Below are 25,317 nucleotides of genomic sequence, written 5' to 3'. Positions count from 1 at the left end.
GTAGATGGGTCATCTAACAAATTTGGAAGCGGAGCTAGTGTCATTCTAGAAAGTGATCAAGGAACTCGAATAGTACTATCCTTAAAGTTTGAGTTCCCTGCTTCTAATGACCAAGCAGAATATGAAGCTCTACTTGCTGGCTTGAAGCTGTCTAAAGAAGTAGAGGCAGAAAAGGTGGTGGTGTTCAGTGATTCGCAAGTAATAACTTCACAAATTAACGGCACCTACCAAGCTAAGGACCCCACTATAAAAAAATACTTGGATGAGACACGAGAACGACTAACACACTTTTTAGAAAGTGAGGTCCAACATATAACTCGGGAATCCAATGCCCGAGCTGATGCTTTATCAAAGTTAGCCAACACCAAGCTAGGAGGCAACAATAGAAGTCTCATCCAAGAGACTCTACAAACATCATCCATATCAAAGGAAGAGGAAGTACTGACTGTATACAATCAACATTTAGGGTGGATGACCCCCAAAGTCAATTACCTCAAATTTGACATGCTCCCCAAAGATGAAAAGGAGGCCAAAAGGCTCGCAAAAGAGTCACAAAATTATACACTAGTCCACAACATCCTACACAAAAGAGGAATCTTAACACCCCTCCTAAAATGTGTCCTGACCTCCAGCACAAAGGAAGTCTTGGAGGATGTACACAGTGGCATATGTGGAAACCACATAGAAGCTTGGTCACTAGCCAAAAAAGTGATCCAAGCTGGCTTTTTCTAACTGACTTTACAGAAAAAGGCGGCTGAGTTTGTCCAAACATGCCCGCCTTGCCAGAAACATGCCAATTTCCATGTGGCGCCCCCCGAAGAGCTTATCAGTGTTACCTCACCATGGCCATTCATGAAATGGGGTCTTGATCTACTCGAACCATTCCCACAAGTATCAGGCCAAGTCAAATATTTCATAGTAGGGATTGACTATTTTACTAAATGAATTAAGACAGAGTCCTTAGCAACCATCACTGCCCAAAGAAGTCAGAAATTTTTGTATAAGAACATTATCACAATGTTTGGAATTCTATACTCCATCACCATGGACAATGGAACTCAATTTACCGACTCAACATTCAGAAATTGGTGTTCGACTTGAAAATAATATACCAGTTCACATCCGTGGAGCACCCCCAGACCAATGGACAAGCTGAAGCTACCAACAAAGTCATATTAGCCAGGTTAAAACGCCGATTGCAAGATGAAAAAGGAGCTTAGGCAGACGAGCTTCCTCAAGTCTTGTGGGCATATCGAACCACTCCACATTCTACACTGGGAGAATCACCCTTTTGACTTGCATACGGAATGGAAGAATTGATCCCCATAGAAGTCGCTGAAGAATCACCTAGATTCTTAGTTTTCAATGAAAGAGCTAACACCTAGGCTCAAAGAGAAGAGCTCGACCTCTTCTGTAAATTCTGAGAAAGAGCTCGGATTAAGGAAGAGGCTCTGAAGCAAAGGATGGCTCAAAGATACAACAGAGAGGTGATCAAGAAAAACTTCACCACCAATGAGCTCGTCCTAATTCGAAACGACATTGGAGTACAGAAGTCAGGTGAAGAAAAGCTAGCTGCAAACTGGAAAGGACCTTACAAAATAGTAGAGATCCTAGGCAAAGGTTCCTATAAGGTGTTCGACCTCCAAGGGTGAGAGCTCCCAAGGTCTTGGCACGCTTGTAACCTAAAAAGGTACTATAGCTAAAAGCCTTGTACCTAGGTGCACTCTTTTCCCAAATAAAAAGGGTTTTTTAATGAGGCACCAATGCAAGGGCTAGGGGCACCCAAGCCTTTAGTAAATGATTCTGTAAAGGAATTTCTTAAACATTAATAAAAGATTCCTGCTTTATTTCTTTTCAAAGTTTCCTATTTCAAACGCATCAACTTAAGCTTGACAAACTGCAAAAATCATTGCCCAACCTAAAGTTGTCAGCAAGATAAAGCGATGAGGTACAAGTTAATGTAATAAGTTATACAAATAACTCGTACAAAGCAACCTTAAACAGGTCGGATAAAAAACAGAGTTGTAAAAATAACTTAAGTTAGGACCGATTACATAAAGTCGAACACACGTAAGAAAATTAATAAAATCGTCAGGGATTCGAGGGTCAAACCAAATCGTGCCTTACCATAAGTATTCACCAAAAGGATACTTTGATGAAATTTCGAACACTGCTTAATAAAAGTTGTAAACTACAACTAAACAATAAAAGTAAAGTGTCCAAAAAACTACCAACTATTACATAAAGAAAAGTGTCATAAGTCCCCAGGCCGGGCTACCAAACAAATATAGAAGGCAACAAAACTCAAGACTTCTCACCCATAAGAGGATTGAGGGCCTTTACTGTTATAGCATTTTTTCCCTCAACAGAAGGAGAGGGAGGAAGCATGGAAACTGGCATAGCTTAAATGATCTCCGGCGCAGGAGTCAAAGTCTCCACATTAGCTGCTTCGAGTTGAGCTCCCAAGGCGGATGTTTAACCGACCTGTGTCCCCGACGTCTTTGGCTCCACGGGAACCTCCTCCTCATCGTCTAAGTCAGGCATAGGAACTATTTGCCATCCACTATAACATTGTTCACACTGAAGAGAGAAAGATCAAGGTCGGGAGCTAAGACCCTGACTTGAGACTCTAAGTTGTTGAACATCTCATCCAAACCTAAAGCAGCTAACTCCTGGGACTCGTCAAGCTCCACCTTCAGCTTCTTCACCTCTTCCTCCAGTGCTAGTCTCTTCCCAAACACGCGAGTATAACTCTCTTGATATTTCTTGGCCTTCTCTTCGGCCAGAGCGGCAACCGCTTTCGACTTGGTGGTCCTCTCCCGGGGTTTCTCCAGGTCGGTCTTCAAGGTCTCTCATTCTTGCTCCTGCTCCTTTTTTTTCTCACTGAGCCGCTCCACATCTGCCCGAGCAGTCTCTAAGGCACTGGTAGTAGCTTGAATAGGAGATTCCCTCAATTCCTTAGCAAGCTGAAAATAAACTCCTACAGTGCGAAGCTCCCGACGTGCCAAGGTTTGAAGGTGGTTTTGGATTGCCACGTCATCCATACTCACGTGGTGACGAGGAAGTAGGTTCACTTCGGCCCAAGCAAAAGCATCAAAGTTTTTTGTATAAATGATTTCTACTTCCTCCACCATCTGTTTCTTGGAAGGAGGCTCATTAAGGGATGGAGGAGAAAGAGTGGACCTGGATGATATAAGTCGGGAAAGAGGAGTAGGGATATCGACTTGTGGGCCGAAAGACCTTACTTTGACTTTTTTCTAGGAGAAGATTAGACTGAGATCCTGACCTCTTTCTATGAGGACCTTTCACCGACTTCTTTCTGCTGTTGAAGACTCTGTGCCACCACTGACTTTTTTGTGTTTCGCAGATATCTCATAGAAGATTTAGTAGCCATACTTTCTGCAAGGAAAAGTAGAACACAATCTGAAACAATAAAAGTATAAACAGCAGAATTAACCAAGTAAAGGAAAGAAAACTACCAAGGTCGGACTTTAGAAGACTGGGGTCTCCCAGGTATCTTTTCGTATCCAAATGGGGAATTTGACCCCAAGTACCCAACAAAAAATCTATCACACCCCTTTCTATATCATCTAACTCGGATATGTCTACCTTTACCGTTATGAGTGTATCTTGCCAGTACAAAGGAAATTAAGGTTCTTGGTTTTCAGAAAGAAAGAAAGGTTGGGTATCATCGGCAGCTCAAACCTTAAAGAAATGATTCTTGAAATCATGAAAAGATTCATCAAAGATAGAAAAAATCTTCCGACTTTGCACAGCTCGGAAGGATACCCACCCCGACTTCTTTGTGGAGCTATATGGCTTTGTTGCTACAAAAAGATAGAAGAAGACATTCGAGCTAGGTCGGACATCCAGCTCCCGACATAGGATCTGGTACATTTTCATGAAAGCCCAAGAATTTGGGTGCACCTAACTAGAGGCAAAGTTGAAAGACCGCATCACCTCCTTCTCAAAATCGATAAAGGGAAACTGGACACCCAATCTAGTAAAGAAGCAATCGTAGATGTAGAAAAAAGGTTGTTCGGATTTCTCCAAAGGAGGGAAGCACACTCTCTAAGAGGTTAGAATCTTAATGGTGCAAGAGTTCTATGCTAATGCATGGGTTACAAAAAACCATAACACTAGTATGAACCCACATCCCAAGAATTGGAGCACTATGGTCTATGGGAGAATCTTAGATTTCAGCCCAGAAAGTGTGAGGTTGGCGTTCAACTTGCCTCTAATGTAAGGAAACCCACATCCTTACACTAGAAGAGTCAACTTTGATCAGAGACTGGATCAAGTGCTCTCAGACATCTGTGTGGAAGGAGCACAGTGAAAAAGGGATTTCCAAGGTAAGCCCATAGCTAGAGGATGTTTGGAATTCATCCAACGTTTTATCATCCATACTAGCAATCGGTCAGAAGTGAACCTTGAAAGAGCCATCATGATCCATTGCATCATGATTAGAAGTGAGGTGGAAGTATATGAGGTGATTCCTAAAGATTTATACAAGATAGCTGAGAAGCCTTCTACCCAAGCAAGGTTGGCATTCCCACACCTCATCTGTCATCTATGCAATTCAGCTGGAATTGTCATAAAAGGAGACATCTTCATTGGGGAAGACAAGCCCATCACTAAGAAGAGGATGGAGCAAACTAGAGAGCATACACAAGAGCCCGTGCAACCGCTTCAGCATGAGATCCCTAAGATGCCTCAAGGGATGTATTTTCCTCCTCAAAGCTATTGGGATCAATGGCATACTTCCATGGGAGGATTGAGCTCTAACATGAATCAGTTGAGGATGGAGCATCAAGAGCATTCAACCATCCTTAATGAAATTAGAGAAGACCAAAGGGCTATGAGGGAAGAACAACAGAGACAAAGGAGTGACATTGAAGAGATCAAGTACTACATTGGATCCTCAAGGACGAGTACTAATCGCCACCAATAAAGGTGAATTCGTTCTGTTAATCTCCTTTTCTTTTGTATTTTTCTGTTTTCTATTATGCTGTATTGTCTGTTCTCTTGTTCTTGTTGCATGATCATTTCTATCTATATCTTAAAGTTATAAAATGTTCCATATATCTCTCACCTTGCTTAAAAAGAAAATTTTATTTGAAAAGAATTGAGAGATACATAAATTTTAAGTTTATAATAAAAATAGTTTAATTATCTTAATGTGATGGCATTGCTGTTATTTTCTGAATGTATGAATAAACAGTGCATATTTGAAGTTGAAATTTTAGAATGTTGGCTCTTGAAAGAATGATAAAAAGAGAAAAGTATTATTGGTAATCTGAAAAATCTAAATAAATTGATTCTTGAAGCAAGAAAAAGCAGCAAAAAGAAAAAGAAAAAGCATATTGCAAAAGAAAAAAAAAATATGCATGCGAAAAATAATAAAAATAGTGAAAAAAATAAATAAATAACAGAAAAAGCCAATAAGCTCTTTAAACCAAAAGAAAAGAGCAAAAGGCCAATAACCCTTTAAACCAAAAGGAAAGGGTAAAAGGATCCAAGGCTTTGAGCATCAATGATTAGGAGGGCCTACAAGGAATAAAATCCTGCCTTAAGCGGCTCAACCAAGCTGTCCCTAACCATATGCTTGTAGTGTAAAGGTGTCAAGTGAAAAGCTTGAGACTGAGTGATAAACCACTATTTTATGATTTATCTTGTGCTTAATTGAGTGGTTTTTATCAATTCTTCACCCACTTATTCATATAATTTGCATGGTTTTACAATTCCTTCCTTATTATGTGATACATGTGAAAACATGTTTCCTAAGCCTTAAAAATATTATTTTTAATTATCTTTTATTACCATTCAATGCCGTGATCTGTGTGTTAAGTATTTTCAGGCTTTATAGGGCAGGAATGGCTTAGAGGACAGAAAGGAAACGTGCAAAAGTGGAAAGAACGCACAAAATGGATTTTTGAAGAAAATGGCAGCGATGCGCATGCATGGACGATGCGGACACGTGCCTAGCACAAAGCATGAGTGACGCGTACGCGTGACAAGGAAAACTTCCAAATGGCGCACACGCGTGACCTACGCGTACGCGTGACAGACGCCACGTGCAGAAAGTTGTAGAATTTGCCCCCAGCGATTTCTGGACCTTTTTTCGGCCCAAATCCAAGCCCAGAAACACATAATGGAGGCTGGAGAATGGGGGAATCAAATCATTCATTCAACATTCGTCAATTACAAAGATAATTTTAGAGGTTTTTAGATGTAGTTTTCTAGAGAGAGAGGCTCTCTCCTCTCTCTTAGATTTTAGGATTAGGATTTCTTCGTTTTCTCAATTCCAGGTTTAATGTTCCTTTAATTTAATTTCTCTTCTACTTTCAATTACTCTATTACTTTAGTTTGTTTATTTTCCTAATTTGGTTTATGGATTCCTATGTTTAATTTGATTTTCTATTTAATACAATTCGAGGTATTTCAGATTTATGGTTTCTTTATTCTATTTATGATATAAATAATTTGGATTTTTCCCCTTTTGGCTTTGGTTGAGTAATTGGTGACACTTGAGTTGTCAAACTCAGCTGTTGATTGATTATTGGAAATTGCTGATTGATTTGGATCCCTCTAAAGCTAGTCTTTCCATAGGAGTTGACTAGGACTTGAGGAATTAGATTGATTAGTCCACTTGACTTTCATTTGTTTAGTAAGGGTTAACTAAGTGGGAGCAATGACAATTCTCATCACACCTGATAAGGATAACTAGGATGGAATTTCCAGTTCTCATACCTTGCCAAGAGTTTTTCTAGTTATTAATTTACTTCCTTGCCAATTTATTTCCTTGTTCCCTATTTCAAAAACCCCAAAAATATACATTTTTCCATAACCAATAATAAATCATACTTCCCTCCAATTCCTTGAGAGACGACCCGAGGTTTAAATACTTCGGTTTAATTTTATTGGGTTTACTTTAGTGACAAACAAGCTTTTGTACGAAAGGATTTTAGTTGGTTTAGAAACTATACTAGCAACGAGACTTTATTTGTGAATTTCTTTACCGACAGAAAATCAGTTCGTCACTGAGCAGTTAAAGTCATGATCCAAAGCAAAAAGAGTGTGCTTAAGAACTCTGGACACCTCTATCTGGGGATTCTAGCAAAGCTGAATCACAATCCGAAAGGGTTCACCTAGTTAAAGTGTCTTTGGCATTTATGTATCCGATGGTAATACTGAAAAACAAAGTGCTTAGGGTCACGGCCAAGACTCCGAAAGCTGCGTTCAAGAATAAAAAAGAACTGAACTAGGAGAATCAATAATATCATCTGGATTCTAAGTTCTGAAAGATGCCAACCATTCTGAGTTTCAATGGATAGTGAGATGCCAAAACAATTCAGAAGCAAAAAGCTACTAAGTCCCGCTCATCTAATTGAAACTGAGCTTCATTAGAAACTCTGAGATTTATTGTATCTTATTCTTCTATTTATTCTACTTTATTTTTAGTTTCTTGGGGACAACCAACAGTTTAAGTTTGGTGTTGTGATGAGCGGATATTCTATATGCTTTTTAGCATCATTTTCATATAGTTTTTAGCATGTTTTGTTTACTTTTTATTAAGTTTTCATAGGTTTTAGTGTTAAATTCACATTTTTGAATTCTACTTTGAGTTTGTATGTTTTTGTACAATTTCAGGTATTGTCTGGCTGAAATTGAGGAGTTGGAGCAAAAGTCTGATTCAGAGACAGAGAAAGCACTGCAGATGTTGTCCGGATTTGACCTCCTTACACTCAGAAGAGCTTTTCTGGTGCTATAGAAGTCCAAATGGAGTGTTCTCAATGGCTTTGGAAAGCTGACTTCCATAGCTTTCCAGTAATGTATAATAGTTCATACTTTACTTCAAATTAGAAGGCCCAAAACTGGCGTCCAACGCCAGCCTCCTGCACCATTCTAGGCATCCAGCGTCCAAAGGAGAAGACCAGCATCTAAACACCCAAAGAAGACCCTTATCCAATGTTCAACTCCTTAGAGGCCTCCTAACACGTGGATTTCATCAAAGCTCGGCCCAAACACTTACCAAGTGGGCCCCAGAAGTGGATTTTAGGACTAAAAGACTGTTTTACCTTTTCTTATGCAATCCTTAGTCATTAGTTTAGTATTTAAGGGATATTTTACATAATCATAGAGGACTTTATGCCATATTTTCATGTATCATTGTGTTTTCATATCAGTATGAGTTTTTAAACCTCTTAGGTTGAAGGGAGGAGCCCTGCTGAGTTCTATGAATTAATAAAAGTATTACTGTTTCTCTTTAATCCGTGTTTAATTTAATTCTAAGATGTATATTCGTTCTTCAACTTGATGAATGGGATGATTCGTGACAATCAGCTCCGTACTAAGACCACGTGCCTGACAACCACTCGTGTTCTTCTTGGGTTCGTGTGAATACGTGACTGGAAAGCATCGAACCGCCAGCTTGATTATACATCTCTTAGATGGCTAATCCACGACTTCGTTGGGGACTTCTCGAGACACCAGTTCAGCTGAGGTATTGGGAGATTAGGGTCTCTGTGGTAGAGGCTAGAACCCAAAGGCGCAGCATTCTCTGATCCGGAAGATCTGACCTTATCTGTGGCATTTTGAGTAGGATCATTAAGGAGAATGGAATGCAGAAGCGTCACCCTCAATTAGAATGGATTCGCACTAACCCTGGGGTTCAGATCTGGAAGAGTATTGGCGGCTACTCAAACCAGTGGCAATCACATACAGCCTGCCATTGAAGAAATCATTCCCAATTGAAGAAGACAGTAAGACCAAAGTTAATCCAGAAGGACAAAGCAACTCCAAGCCTTAACCATATTTTTATCCCTGATTATCTTCAATTCACAAAGTATTTTATACCCTTTTTCATTCCTTTTATGCTTTTAACGAAATTTAAACCAATAACTCTTCTATCCGACTGACTAAGATCTGCAAGATAACCATAGCTTGCTTCAAACCACAATCCTCGTGGGATCGACCCTGACTCGCTCAAGTATTACTTGCACGACCAAGTGCACTTGCTGGTACATTTGTACGAAGTGTGAAGATTCGTGCACCAAGTTTTTGGCGCCGTTGCTGGGGATTGTTCGAGTTTGGACAACTGACGGATTATCTTGTTCCATAGATCAGGTATTGTCTTTAATTTTGTTAGAGTCTTTTATTTTATTTTTTCTTTTTTTCGAAAAAATTAAAACCTTTTTCAAATTTTTTTTCTTTTCTTTGTTTAATCTTTGTTCTTGGTTTGAGTCTTTTGCTTTTGTTCTTATTGAGTTTTTCGAATTCTGAGTATTTCTTTCAAAAAATTTTCAAAAATAGTTTCTTTTGTTTGATTCTTGTGTCAATCTTTAAGTTTGGTGTCTGCTTGTGTTTTTCTTTTACAATTTTCAAAAATTTTGTTCTTGGTTTTCAAAAATTTTAAATTTGGTGTCTTTTGCATGTTCTTGTATTCTTTGAATTCTTTGACTTTTGTTCTCGGTGTTCTCCTTGATCTTCAAAGTGTTCTTGTTCTTCTTCTTATTTTGATCTTAAAATTTTTAAGTTTGGTGTCTCTTTGTATTTTTCTTGTTAATTTTCGCACACTAGGTCCCTTTAGATCTAAAAGTTTTAAGTTTGGTGTCTTTTTTTTTTGTTTTTCTCTTTCCTCATTAAATTCAAACATAAAAAAATATCTTTTCTATCTTTAATTTAATTAAATTTTTGAAAATTACATTAAAATTCAGATTTTAATTTTAAATTTTTATCTTGTCTCATCTTAGTTTTCAATTTTCAAAATCAAATCTTTTAAAAAAAATCATATCATTTTCAATTCTTATCTTATCTTTTTATCTGTCTTTAAAATTCAAAAATTTAAAATTCAAAAATCTTATCATATCTTATTTCAAATTTTAAAATTCAATTTCAAAATTCAAAAATTAAATTTCAAATTTTAAATTTCAAGATTAAACCTTTTCAAAAATCAAATCTTTATCTTATCTTGTTTACTTTTTCAAAATTCAAAATTTAAAAATTTAAAAATTTAATTTTCAAATTTCAATTCTTAATTTTCAAATCTTTTTAATTTAAAACTTATCTTTTCTTTGCTTTCTTATCTTATCTTACCTAACTTATCTTATCTTTCTTATCTTATCTTCTTTTAAATTTTAAAATTAAATCTTTTTCAAATCTTTTTAATTCTTATCTTATCTTTTTGACTTTTTTAATTATTTTTAAATTCAAATCTTCTCTAATCTTCTATCTTATCTTGTTTTCAAATCTTTTCTAATTAGTTACTATTCTTCTCTCTCTTCTTTTTCAAAACTTCCTAACTGATTCTTCTCTGTCCTAATTTTCAAAAATCCTTCTTTTATTTCTCTCTCTTATTTTTTGAAATTTATAATTTTTATTTTCAATTCCTTTTAAATTCATTAACCTTTATTTTCAAAATAAATAAATAAATAAATAAAAAACAAAAATATTTTAATTCTTGTTTTTTTTCTATTTCTAATTCTTCTCCTCTCTACTTCTATTTATTCGAATTCTTCTTCCCCTTCTTCTATCTACATTCTTCTATCTTCCTCTTCTTTCTTCACATCTCACTGGAAGTTCTCTAGACCCAAATCAGGCATAGAAGCTTCCTTCCTTTCTTCTTTTCTTGTTTATGACCGGGAACAGGGATAAAGAACCTCTCTTTAATATTGATCCTGAACCTGAGAGGACTTTAAGGAGGAGCTTACAAAAAATTAAAGCACAACACTCCGGAAGAAACCTTTCTGAAAATTTTGAACAAGAAATTGAAGACATGGCCGAACCTCAAGAAGAGGCAAGAAAGGTTCTTGGTGACTTCACCATGCCTACCTTTGACTTTTATGATAGAAGTATGATAAACCACTATTTTATGGTTTATCTTGTGCTAATTTGAGTGGTTTTTATCAACTCTTTACTTACTTATTCATATAAATTGCATGGTTTTACATTTTCCTTCCTAATTTTGTGCTTTGATTGAAAACATGTTTCCTGGGCCTTTAAATTTGCTATGTTTAATCCTCTCTTATTACCATTCGATGCCTTGATATGTGTGTTAAGTGATTTCAGGGTTTATAGGGCAGAAATGGCTTAGAGGATGGAAAGGAAGCATGCAAAAATGGAAGGAATACAAGAAGTTGAAGGAGTTGCTAAGCTGTCCAGCCTGACCTCTTCGCACTCAATCGACCATAACTTGAGCTACAGAAATCCAAATGAGGCGGTTCTAATTGCGTTGGAAAGCTAACATCCAGGGCTTCGAAATGATATATAATTTTCCATAGTTTCCTTGAAGATAAATGACGCGCATGCGTCATTCTGTAGAAATTTCAGCGACCTACACGTATTTGAATTCGCCCCCAGCAATTTCTGGGCTGTTTCTGACCCAGTTTTCGGCCCAGAAAACACAGATTAGAGGCTATAAAGTGGGGAAATCCATTCATTCATTGACACAAATTCATAATTCATAATTTTAGGTCTTAGATGTAGTTTCTAGAGAGAGAGGCTCTCTCCTCTCTCTTAGGTTTTAGGATTTAGGATTTCTCATAGCTTTAGGATTGTTTCTTCTTAATTCCAGGTTCAATGTTCCTTTAATTTAGTTTTTCATCTACTTTTATTTATTCCAGCATTCTAGTTTATCTATTTCCCTTTATTGATTACTTTATGTTGCTATTTGATTTATGAATTCTTATGTTTAATTTGATTTTCTATTTAATATAATTTGAGGTATTTCAGGTTTAAGATTGCTTTCTTTTATTTATGTTATTGATGCTTTCAATTTAATTTAGATTTCTTCTCCCTTTGCTTTGGTTGAGTACTTGGTAACACTTGAGTTATCAAACTCAGTTGTTGATTGAAAATTGGAATTTGCTGATTAATTTGGATCCCTCTAAAGCTAGTCTTTCTGTAGGAGTTGACTAGGACTTGAGGAATCCCATTAATTGCTCCACTTGACTTTCCTTTATTTAGTAAGGGTTAACTAAGTGGGAGCAATAAACAATTCTCATCACAATTAATAAGGATAACTAGGATGGGATTTCCAGTTCTCATACCTTGCAATGGTTTTCATGATAATTAATTTACTTTCTTGCCAATTTATTTTCCTTGTTCACTATTTCAAAAACCCAAAAAAAAAAATACTTTTTCATAACCAATAATAAACCATACTTCCCTGCAATTCCTTGAGAGATGACCCGAGGTTTAAATACTTCGGTTATCAATTTTATTAGGGGTTTGTTACTTGTGACAACTAAAACTTTTGCACGAAAAGATTTCTTGTCGGTTTAGAAGCTATACTTGCAACGAGGATTTATTTGTGAATTTCTAGACCACACAAAAGTCCTTTCGCCAAAGTATCTCTGCACCTGCCATTGGAGCTAACAACTTTGATCTTAAGCCTCAGTTAGTCTCTCTTCTACAACAGAATTGTAAGTTTCATGGACTTCCACTAGAAGATCCACATCAATTCCTGTCGAAATTCTTACAGATCTGTGATACTGTTAAGACCAATTGAGTGAATCTTGAGGTCTATAAACTTATGCTCTTTCCCTTTGCGGTAAGAGACAGAGCTAAGATATGGTTGGATTCTCAACCAAAAGAGAGCCTAGACTCTTGCGAGAAGCTGGTTAATGCTTTCCTAGCTAAATTCTTTCCCCCTCAAAAGATGAGCGAAATCAGAGTGGAAGTTCAAACTTTCAAACAAAAAGAAAGTGAATCCCTCTATGAAGCTTGGGAAAGATACAAGCAACTGATCAGGAGGTGCCCTCCTGACATGCTCTCAGAGTGGTCTATCATAGGAATTTTCTATGATGGTCTTTCTGAGATGTCTAAGATATCATTGGACAGCTCTGCAGGTGGATCACTCCAGTTGAAGAAAATACCTGCAGAAGCTAAAGAACTCATTGAGATGGTTGCAAATAACCAATTCATGTACACCTCTGAGAGAAATCCTGTGAACAATGGGATCCCTCAGAAGAAAGGAGTTCTTGAAGTTGACACTCTAAATGCCATATTGGCTCAGAACAAGATCTTGACCCAACAGGTCAATATGATCTCTCAGCATTTGACTAGAATGCAAACTGTAACTGGCAGTACTCAGGAAGCTTCTTTTGAAGTAGAAGCTTATGATCCTGATCAACCCACCATGGAGGAGGTGAATTACATGGGAGAACCTTATAGAAACACCTACAATCCTTTATGAAGGAATCATCCTAACCTCTCATGGAAGGATCAATAGAAACCTTGGTTTCAATAATAATCAAGGTGGAAGGAACCATAATAGGTTCAACAACAGGCCACCATTCCCATCTTCTCAAGGGAATATGGAGACTCCTAAGTAGAGCTTCTTTGACTTAGTTACTATAGTCTCCAACCTCTCTAAGACCACCCATAGTTTCATAACTGAAACAAAATCCTGCATTAGAAATTTGGAGATTCAAGTTGTTCAACTGAGCAAGAGGATCCCTGAGACTCCTCCTGACACCCCTCCTAGTAAAACTGAAGTAAACCCAAGAGAAGAGTGCAAGGCCATCACCACTGAGGCTGAGGACAAATTTGGAGAGGCTGGAAAGGCATTGAACGCTAGTGAGGAAGCCTTCACTGGGCGTTCAACACCCAAACTGGCTAAGAGGCTGGCGCTGAACGCCAGTGAGGAACCCTTTACAGGGCATTCAACGCCCAAACAGATAGGGAAGCTGGCATTGAACGCCAGCCAGGACATCCATGCAGGACGTTCAACGCCCAAAATGGTAAGGGAACTGGCGTTTAACGCGAGTAAAGGTATACAGCATGGGCGTTCAACGCCCAAAGAACTATCAGAGCTGGCATTGAATGCCAGTAAAAGCACACCCTCTGAGTGCTTAATACCCACTCAAGAAATCCCTATCCAAGAACTAAAGAAAGCCAAGGCTCATATAGAGACCATAGAGGTTCCTTTACATGCACTTCTACAAAGCATGAGTTCTGATGAACACTCATCCTTTGATGAGGATGAAGACACTAGGGAAGAGCAACTTGCTCAGTACCTAGGAGCTCTCATAAAGTTGAATGCCAAGCTATTTGGTAGAAAGCCTATGGAGGAAGAACCTCCAGTGCTTACCAAAGAACTCAATGCTTTGGTTCAGCAGAAGCTACCTCAGAAGCTTCCAGATCCTGGACGCTTCCTGATTCCTTGCACCATAGGCACCATGACCTTTGAGAAGGCTCTGTGTGACCTTGGGTCAAGAATAAACTTCATGCCACTCTCTATAATGGAGAAGCTGAGAATCTTTGAGGTACAAGCTACAAACATCTCACTAGAGATGGCAGAAAAGTCAATGAAGAAGCCATATGGCTTAGTTGAGGATGTCTTGGTAAAGGTTGAAGACCACTACATCCCTACAAACTTCATAGTCTTGGACATAGGAGAGGATGAGGATGATTCTATCATCCTCAGAAGACTTTTTCTAGCTACTGCAAATGCCATGATTAATGTGGCAAAGGGAGAAATAGTTTTCCAACTAGGAGAGGAGTGCATCTTGTTCAAGATGTCCAATCCCAATTCTCTTACTAAAAAAAAAGAGATAATAGTGTGTCACAACCATCTCTTTCAGTGCTAAGCTGTACTAAACCCCCAAACTTCAATTCTAAGTTTAGTGTTGGACAGCCATTAACAGGCACTGAAAACAAAGGTACTAAGAAGAAAGTACCTAAAGGCTAGAGGGACAATGAAGTCCCAACTGAAGGCCTCTCACCTGGCATGAGAGTTGTCTTCACCAAGAAAACAGTCATACCATATACAGTGAGTTGTCTTCACCTTGAAGCTTCGAATTCACTCCCTCACTATGCTCCTTGATTGCTTCTCCACATTCAACAATGGGAGTGCCTTGATTGCATGAGCTTAGGCGGGAGGAGACCATGTTGCGAATGGCTTCCACCACGATGGCAATCACGGCTTCTATCTTCTTGAACTCCTTTTGTGTCTCTTCTTGCCTTTGGAGGTAAGAGCTAATGTCTCTTTATTGTTCTAGCATGAAGGCATGAAGAGATTCATCCATCGGAGGTAGTGGTGGAAGAGATGGTTCATTGTTTGAGGGAAAGGGCTCATAATTAGAAGGTGGTTCTTCTTGGTAAGGTATGGAGGTGGTGTATGATAAAAAATTATTTTATGGTTTATCTTGTGTTTAATTGAGTGGTTTCATCAAGTCTTCACCCACTTATTCATATGATTTGCATGATTTTACAATTCCTTCCTAGTGTTATTCTATGGTTGAAAACTTGCTTCCTAGAGATCTTTAATTTGTATATTTTAATTCTCCTTCATACCATTCTATGCCGTGATCCGTGTGTTAAGTGTTTCAGGCTTTATAAGGCAGGAATGGCTTAGAGAATGGAGAGAAAGCTTCAAAAAATGGAAGGAACATAAGAAACCAAGGAGATAACCAGCGAGTACCGACGCGCACGCATGGCTTACGCGAGCGCGCAAAATGGAGAAATTTGCAGCGACGCGTGTGCGTGTCTGACGCGTACGCGTGGATTGGAGTTCTGTAAGATGACATGTGCGCGTGCCTGACGCGTACGCGTGAGAAAGAAATTTTCCAAATGACGCGCACGCATTACTGACGCATACGCGTGACATGCGCGATCTGCAGAAATAACAGAAAACGCTGAGGGCGATTTTGGGCCGAGTTTTGACCCAGTTTTTGGCCCAGAAACACAGAATAGAGCTAGGGAACATGCAGAGACTCAACACACATTCTCATTAGCATAATTTTAGGTTTTTAGATCTGAATCTAGAGAGAATTCACTCCTCCTCTAGGTTTTCTTTACATTCATAGTTCTATGGTTTTATTACTTTTGCTCTGGATATTGAAGAGTCATCATCTCCGCTGAAGATACTATTCTAGTTTGTTTCCTTACTCTTTTATTTATTCCATATTCTTAATTCTTGTTTAGAGTTACAATTGGATTATTTTCATGGATTATTAATGCAAAGGATTACTTTTACTTTTAATTAATTTTGAATTCTTATCTTATTTACATTATTATGTCTCTTTTCTATTCCAAACTCCCAATAATGAAGATGGTATCCATGTCAATAGAGTAGATTCCCTACTTGACATGGGGCTGATTAAGAGGAGACACTTGAGTTGGAATGCTCAAGTGATTAGTTAATTTGGAAGTTGTTGGCTAATTCTGTATTTACTAACGCTAGACCTTCCCAAGGGAGAGGACTAGGATTTGTGAATAAGAGTTAGCTCAATCACTTGACTTTCCTTTATTTAGTAAGGGTTAACTAAGTGAAAACAACAACCTCTTATACTACACTTGAGAAAATCCCAACAAGGATAGAACTTTCAATTAATCATTCCCCTAGTCAAGGCTTTTTATTTTGAATAATATAAATTCCTTTTAATTTTCATTACACTTAATTACGATTGTTTATTTTCTGTTATTCAAACTCAAAACCTCTTGGAAAGCTCCTGATAAATAAATTAGCATGCTTTTTAGCAACTCGTTGGGAGACAACCTGGGACTCATAATCCCAGTATTTTTATTCTAAATTTTTGTGACAACCTTTCTAAATTGATGAGGCGGATTTTTGCTGGTTAAGGGTTATACTTGTAATGCTGTTCTTATATTATAATCTCTGAATTGGTCAAACTTACGCCACGCATCAATTTTTGGCGCCGTTGCCGGGGAGTTGCAATAGTGTGCTAAATTATTAATTAGTGTACATATTTTTATTTTTATTTGCATATTTTATTTTATTTTATTACCATGAGTTGTATGTTTCTGTCATTGAATGACGCGTTTGTTGCCTGATCCGAGCTTAGCCGCATTTGGCCCTGAAATTGAAAGAACTATTTCACATATTAGGCGAGCTCGGCATCGGTTAGCCTCTGAGGGTGAATTTGAACCGATCTGAGGAGGAAACAAGCTCCTTTACTACTGATTCAGTTGATTCACGTGCAGATAATATGGCAGCACCTAGGAAGATTACTCTCAAAGAAGCTGGAGCCCCAGATTTTACACTGTAGCCGTATTAAGTGCATCATCCAACTCTGGCTGCAGATTTTGAACTGAAGACTGCACTAATCAACTTGATGCCCAAGTTTCATAGCTTACCTGCTCAGGAGCCTATCAAGCACCTAAGGGATTCTCAGACAGCCTGTTCTACTGTTAGGTGTCATGGTGCAAATGAAACTTCTATTCTATTAACCACCTTCCCGTTTTCTCTTGAGGGAAAGGCGAGGGAGTGGTACTACTCCCAACCTGAAGCAACTGTCACCAACTGGGATATGCTCAGGAGAGAATTCTTGGAAAAATACTTTCCAGTTGAAGTTACAGATAGATTGAGAAAATAGATCTCCTGCATTGTTCAAGGTGAATCAGAGACTCTCTATGAGTAATGGGAGTGCTTCAAGAATCTTTTGGACGCATGCCCCCACCACATGATTGACAAGTTGGTATTGATCAGCTACTTCACTCAAGGCATGAAGCCTCAGGATAAAACTACACTAGATGGCGCTAGTAATGGTTCTCTGAAAAAGTACAAGACCGCAGATGAAGCATGTGATGCCAGGGTATTTTGGCCAGTTTCACTGACCTTTTCTTTACTGTTTTTAAGGTAGTTTCATGCATTTTCTTAGAAAATAAGCTAGTTTTGGGTAGATATTCACTTACATCTTGATTCAAGCATACATTGTGCATTTTACATGATTTCATGAGAATTTTGCATGAATTATATGACAAATTAGAGGATGCATGTCTCATGATTTGGATTAGAACTTTGATGCACTTTATTGCTTGATTTCAGGACAAAGGAAGCAAGGAAGAACCATGTTAGCAGCCACGTTAGTCTAACTAACGTGACCACTAACGTGGAATGGGAGCTAGCTTGCAACGTTAATGAGAAAAGTAATCACCAATAACGCTCTCGAAGCCATCATAACCCACGTTAAGAGTCACGTTAACTAAGTTAACGTGAACTCTAACGTGAAAGAAAGAAAATGGAGCCAACGTTAGTAACACTTACCTTTGTCACTAACGTTGGACCAAGCTCATAAGTGGCCACGTTAAGAGCCACGTTAACTTAGTTAACGTGGACTCTAATGTTAAGAAGCAAAAGAGAAGCCAACGTTAGTGACATTCACCTTTGTCACTAACTTTGGCCAATCCTCCATAAGCCACGTTAACTCCCACGTTAACTTAGTTAACGTGGAAGCTAACATGGAAAGAGTAATTGATAGCCAACGTTAGTGACACTTACCTTTGTCACTAACGTTGGGGTGAACCACCAAGAGCCACCATGAGCAACGTTAACTCCCACGTTAACTTAGTTAACGTAGAAGCTAACGTGGATAAAGAGATGATGAGCCAACGTTAGTGACACTCACCTTTGTCACTAACGTTGGAGATGGCTAGCATGACTATGTTAGAAGCCACGTTAACTTAGTTAACATGGACTCTAACGTGGAAAAGGGGCACATTGGAACGTTAGTGACAAAGGTAAGTGTCACTAATGTTCTCGAAGAATTGGCACTGCTACGTTAGAAGCCACGTTAACCTAGTTAACGTGGACTCTAACGTAGGGGCAAAGGAGGACTCTCCACGTTATTGGGAAAGGTAAGTCCCAATAACGTGTGCGAAGGACTAAGAGGCAACGTTAGTGGTCACGTTAGTGCCACTAACGTTGAAGTCAACATGATCATATTGGACATGAAAGAGAGTCACACTTACCCAATCATATTGGGAAGACCATTCTTAGCTACAGCCAGAGCACTCATAGATGTGGAGCGAGGGGAGCTAATCTTGAGGATCCATGATGAACAGCTCACCTTCACTGTTTTCAAACACTCACAAAAAACAGATCAAGAGAACAAGGAACCAAGGAAGGATCACAGTGAGATACTGAAGGAAGAAACAAGCACTGAAGCACAACCAGCACATCTGGGAACTCCCTTGATTGATGAACAAGGCAAACAGCAAATGCCACAGCTCAAAGAAAATCAGGAGGAACCTAAACCACCAGAATCATATGAGACCAGTAACCACATTTCCTTAGAGGAGGAGGTCACAAAGAGTAAGACAACATCACAAGGAACAAAGAAGAAGGTACCAAGGAGGTGGAGGAACAAGAAGATCCCTACCGAGGAGTTCTCTCCAGGGGATAAAGTGATCTCAGCTTACTTCCCAGATATCCCCCCTGATCTCCCCATTGTACCATCTCAGTTACCTAAGGTCTTCACTATCAACAGAGTTCTCTCCTTGGAACATGTAGAGATCATTGATACAACCAATGGATATAGGTCCACAGCAAGAGGGAAGGACTTGAAGCATTATCAACCTCCCTGATGAAGGAGAAACGTCAAGCTAGTGACGCTAAAGAAGTGCTTCATGGGAGGCAACCTATGTTTTATATGCTTTTAGAAAATAATGAATAAGTCAATATTCATGAATTCTAACCCAAACTTGACAAACACTTGGTGAAATCCTTATTATGCAATATATAATGAAGAATAAGTGGTGTTCAAAGCATGCTAAGAAAGCATGAATGCAATTCACAGCATGCTAGTCTTGGAGCCTTGAACAAAAACTTTTCCATCACAGTGCTACAAACTAAGTTTGGTGTCACCCAAGGTGCCACCAATGTGCATATAAGGATACACAGTTAGTTAGTTAGTTGGTGTTCATGAATAAACAATCTAGTTCTTTTTCTTTATTATTCAAGCCATAAAGTTTAATTTCTCAATGATATTAATTTTTCTTATTTTATTTTTATAGGAAAAAGGAAGGAGCATTGAAGGGGATTGATTGGACAATTAAGTGAGGAAGGAACTTGAGGATTGGAAGCAAGCAAGATTGGCACGGATGCGAGGAAATGCAAGAGGACACAAGGAAGACAAATAAGAAGGGGAGCATGGGCACCCACATGAGTAAAAGGTGGTGGAGTTCCTTCTTTGATCCATCTTTTTCTATGCTTTAAATAAGGAAGATCTTGTATGAAATAAAACATGCTTCCATGTTAGTTTGAACCTTTTTCAATTCTGTCTTTTAAACTTTTTGTTGCTTAGGTCTAGAATTGCTAGTCTGAATGTCATTACTGCATCATTTCCTTACTTAATTGTATGCTTGTCCTTTCTAAATCAAATGAAAAGAGAATGAGTGTTTTATAAAAGACCAGAGTGGAGTTCATACTATGGAGTAAGTTCCTGAGTTTGTGGTGTGGTCATAAGTTAGCTAAGTTGGTTCAACCACAAGGTGGGAAGACAACTATCTGTCATGAATCATATGCTTGAACACACCCCATGAGACTAGCTAAATAACAAGATCCTAATAAGAAAAAGGAAAAGAACAATCAAAGTTGAAGAATAAAAGAAAAATAGCAAGAAAAGAGGCTAGGCACCAAGGGTTTGAGTTTTGAGGGATGTGTCTGTGGTGTTCTTATACCAAGGATCTGCTTGGATTACTAAGCTCTCAGAGGTGCTTTATCACCTAGTAACTTGGGTTAACTAATCCGGTATTATCAGCTGAAAGTCTACTATCAAGAGCAATCTTTGCTACAGAACATTTAGTTGCCCAAAGAGGTGCTGGACACCAAGACCTCAAGGAAAGAAAATAAACAAACCATGTGCCTGTGGTGTGTATATATGGGGGAGAGACTTGAGGAAGTAAGTCCTTAGGGGTGTCTCAACACCTAGCACCTTGAACCAACTGGGTCGGGAGTGTTGGCTGAAAGCTTATTCTAAAGAGTTTCCCTCTTACAGAGCACTTAGCCTAAGAACACAAATAAGCCCTGAAATGACAACAAAAGGATCAATGAATAAAAATCTCATGGGATGCAATCAAGTGAGTATTCTAGAACATGATAAAGGTCTGAAAGCCAATGAAGGAATGAACCTAAGTTGCTATGCATGAAACCACCATAAAACCAGGAACATAACTTCCACAAGAATGACTCATTTCTCTTGGCATTCCATTCATCATTCTCTTGTTCCAGTACTTGCTTAGGGACAAGCAAGCTTTAAGTTTGGTGTTGTGATGCCAGGGCATTTTGGCTAGTTTCACTGACCTTTTCTTTACTGTTTTTAAGGTAGTTTCATGCATTTTCTTAGAAAATAAGCTAGTTTTGGGTAGATATTCACTTACATCTTGATTCAAGCATACATTGTGCATTTTACATTATTTCATGAGAATTTTGCATGAATTATATGACAAATTAGAGGATGTATGTCTCATGATTTGGATTAGAACTTTGATGCACTTTATTGCTTGATTTCAGGACAAAGGAAGCAAGGAAGAACCACGTTAGCAGCCACGTTAGTCTAACTAACGTGACCACTAACGTGGAATGGGAGCTAGCTTGCAACGTTAATGAGAAAAGTAATCGCCAATAACGCTCTCGAAGCCATCATAACCCACGTTAAGAGTCACGTTAACTAAGTTAACGTGAACTCTAACGTGGAAGAAAGAAAGTGGAACCAACGTTAGTGACACTTACCTTTGTCACTAACGTTGGACCAAGCTCATAAGTGGCCACGTTAAGAGCCACGTTAACTTAGTTAACGTGGACTCTAACGTTAAGAAGCAAAAGAGAAGCCAACGTTAGTGACATTCAACTTTGTCACTAACTTTGGCCAAGCCTCCATAAGCCACGTTAACTCCCACGTTAACTTAGTTAACGTGGAAGCTAACGTGGAGAGAGAAATTGATAGCCAACGTTAGTGACACTTACCTTTGTCACTAACGTTGGGGTGAACCACCAAGAGCCACCATGAGCAACGTTAACTGCCACGTTAACTTAGTTAACGTGGAAGCTAACGTGGATAAAGAAATGATGAGCCAACGTTAGTGACACTCACCTTTGTCACTAACGTTGGAGATGGCTAGCATGACTACGTTAGAAGCCACGTTAACTTAGTTAACATGGACTCTAACGTGGAAAAGGGGCACATTGAAATGTTAGTGACAAAGGTAAGTGTCACTAACGTTCTCGAAGAATTGGCACTGCTACGTTAGAAGCCACGTTAACCTAGTTAACGTGGACTCTATCGTAGGGACAAGGGAGGACTCTCCATGTTATTGGGAAAGGTAAGTCCCAATAACGTGTGCGAAGGACTAAGAGGTAACGTTAGTGGTCACGTTAGTGCCACTAACGTTGAAGTCAACGTGATCATATTTGAGTTAGGAACGTTAGTGAAAAAGGTGATTGTCACTAACGTTCTCGAACCCACACTTTCACTTAATATTGACACCATTAACGTCCTGAGTCAAAGTCCCTGCATACTTCACCTCTTCTCTCTGCAAGCAAAGCTAAGCCCAATGAAAAGGATAACTGCTTCAAACTCAAGATTCAGAGGCCCATACCCAAGACTTGAAGAGCCAACTAGAAGATCGGAAGAAGTAGTATATATAGGAGTAGCTTTGAATTAGTTTGGGGGTTGAAAAACTTTAGGGAGCCTTTGGCATAGAACTACTCTCTGTATTTACTTTCTCTGCACTTTTAGTTTTACTTTCATCATGTATTCTCCATCTTGGTTTTCATTTTCCAGAGCTATGAACAACTAAACCCCTTTCATTGGGTTAGGGAGCTCTGTTGTAATTTGATGGATCAATATTAGTTTTCATTCTCATTCTTCTATCTTTTCTCTTGATTTTACTAGAAAGCTTTTGATCTTCATCCAATTGGGTAGTTATCTTGGAAAAGAAGCTATTCATACTTGGATCTCTTCTGAACCTTGAAAGAGGAATGAAGAGATCATGCTAGAAATGCTTTCTCATGCTGGACCAAATTGGGTTTGGATGGATATGTGACTATAATCCTACCGACACTTGATTTGGGAAATGCATGTGGTATAATCAGTGACCATACTTCATCTCTTCTCATGAGAAATTGACCAAGGAATTGGCTATTGATTAAGATTTGAGAGATTGAATTACCAAGAAATTGGAATTCGATCACTTAAGATTGCCAAGGAGATCAATGAATGAATTGATTGAGGAAGAGATGAAAATGAACTTGATCCGGAGAATGCAACATCTCCTGGGCCCAATGAACTCCCCATTTCTGATCTTACCCATTCTCTTTAATTTCTGCCATTTACTTTTATGAGCAATTACCCCATTCCCTTTTAAGATTCTGTAATTTACTTTCCGCATTTACATTCAGCTCTTTATTTCTAGCATTTACTGTTTCTGCTATTTACTTTCCCGCCATTTAATTTTCTGCAAATCTCAAATCAAATTCTGGTTCGCTCAACTAGAACATTCCTCTAATGAAAGTTGCTTGATCAATCAATCTCTGTGGAATTCGACCTCACTCTATTGTGAGCTTTTACTTGACGACAAATTCGGTACACTTGCCGAAGAAAATTTGTTGAGAGACAAGTTTTGTGCGTATCAGCATGGCAACTGATCAGCGACTTAGCTGAGTCCACTAGAAATCACAGGCACAGGAACAGCCACTCAAAGACTGTTGCAGAGGTTTACTCTAGCAGTGAGACTACTACCGTTACACAAGCTATATGTGAGATGACCAACCTACTGAAGCAGATGCAGTTGAATCAACAACAACAACAACAACAACAGTCTCTCCCACCATAACAAAGCCAACACCTGGTCCCCCAAAGAGTATGCGGAATATGTGCTGATTATAGTTATTATACTGATGAGTGTCTGCAACTCCAACAAGAAGACAACACTGTGGCAACTACTCATAACTTCTATGACTACCTGAATCAAGGATACAATCAGCAAGGCGACAACCACAGCCAAGGTGGGAACTATAACCAAGGGTGGAAGGACAACTCCAACCAGGGCTGGAGAGATAATTCTAACCATGGTTGGAGGGACAACTATAACAGAAGAGACAGAGACAACAATGGAAATCAGAGGTGGAATAATAACAACAGATAGCAGAATCAGAAGCAGCCTTACAGAGCACCTCACTTAAGGCAGTCCCAAGGACCCCAGCACAACCAACAATAGGCCCCTTAGGTCACTTATCCTCCTTCCTCATCAAATGACGAGATACTTTGTTCTCTTGCACAAGGACAACAAGACATACATATTACACTGAACTCTACTCTAAATGGTCTGAATGCCACTTTACAAGCTCTCGTCTCCCGGATAGATTTATTACCTGCTTCCACCAACTAGCCTTCAAGCTCTAATGGAATTCCATCTCAACCCTTACCCAATCCCAAGGGTGGCATCAATGCCATCACTTTGAGGTCCGAAACTACGCTGCAAGAGAGGACCTAGGAGGAGACAAGCCCACAAGAACACACCCCAGTTGAAGACTTAGTTGAAATGGAAGATGCTGAAGAGAAAGAGGAAGTACAAGACATAGATGAACAAGACATGGCTGAAGAAGAAGTAGCTCAGCCAAGGAATGGAGCACCAACGGACACAGAAGCTGCAAGTGGCGCCATTCCTATCCCATTTCCACATCTTGCACGGAAGTCCAGGAAGCAGATGGAACTTGATCCTAAAATGGTAGAAATTCTCAAAAAGGTTGAGGTAACTGTTCCCCTTTTTGATGTTATTCAGCAGGTACCTTAATATGCAAAGTTTTTGAAAGATTTATTCATACATAAAGACAAAATTAATGAATTAGAAACTATTCCTTTAGGTAGTTCTATATCTACTTTAATGGGAGGTATACCTGAAAAATATAGTGACCCAGGTCCATGCATGGTTAACTGTACCATTAGAGGTGTAATATTTTCTGACTACATGTGTGATTTAGGAGCGTGTGTTAGTATATTGCCATTGTCTATATATGATGCTTTGAGGCTCCCTCCCTTAAAACGGTCGGCAGCTCATTTTGTGTTAGCAGATAAAAGCATTATTACAGTGGTTGGAATTGCTGAAGATGTATTAGTGAGCATTAAGGGGCTCACATTTCCCATTGACTTCTATATCTTGGAAATGCCCCCTAATGACTCAGGAAGACCATCATCAATCCTGCTTGGAAGACCATTCCTGAAGACTTCGAAGTTCAAGCTGGATACATTCTCAGGAACTTACTCCTTTGAGATAGATGGCAGAGCAGTGAGTTTCAGTTTAAATGAAGCTATGAAGCACCCTTCAGAAGATCATTCTATCTTCCAGTGCGACATCATTGATGAAACTGTAGCTGAAGTTCACCAAGAAGAAGTAGAAGAGAAGTACATGAAGCAAGGTCCAAGTATGGGGACACCCTCTGAACACAATGAGGACACTTTTCCATTATCATTAGCTCAAGATAATCCAGAGCCTAGCCATGAGCAGAAATTGGAATTAAAGCCTCTTCCACCCCATCTCAAGTATGCTTACCTTGAGAATAATCAGAAGCTCCCA

At 38.8% G+C, this 25,317-nt stretch overlaps 2 non-coding genes across 2 annotated transcripts; both read right to left on the bottom strand.

Annotated features, from left to right (window-relative positions):
• Positions 1 to 12,664: 12,664 nt before the first annotated feature.
• Positions 12,665 to 12,773, bottom strand: LOC148553674 (small nucleolar RNA R71). Its single transcript, XR_015893450.1, has one exon. It is a non-coding gene; the product is annotated as a small nucleolar RNA R71 (small nucleolar RNA).
• A 4,551-nt stretch (positions 12,774 to 17,324) lies between these two features.
• LOC148553673 (small nucleolar RNA R71) lies at positions 17,325 to 17,428 on the bottom strand. Its single transcript, XR_015893476.1, has one exon. It is a non-coding gene; the product is annotated as a small nucleolar RNA R71 (small nucleolar RNA).
• Positions 17,429 to 25,317: the final 7,889 nt, after the last annotated feature.

This window comes from Arachis ipaensis, chromosome B7 (assembly GCF_059453495.1).
Source record: "Arachis ipaensis isolate K30076 ecotype BB chromosome B7, ASM5945349v1, whole genome shotgun sequence".
Taxonomy (NCBI): Eukaryota; Viridiplantae; Streptophyta; class Magnoliopsida; order Fabales; family Fabaceae; genus Arachis; species Arachis ipaensis.
The sequence above is the reverse complement of the archived record's forward strand: the minus strand, read 5'-3'. Positions and strand labels throughout refer to the sequence as shown.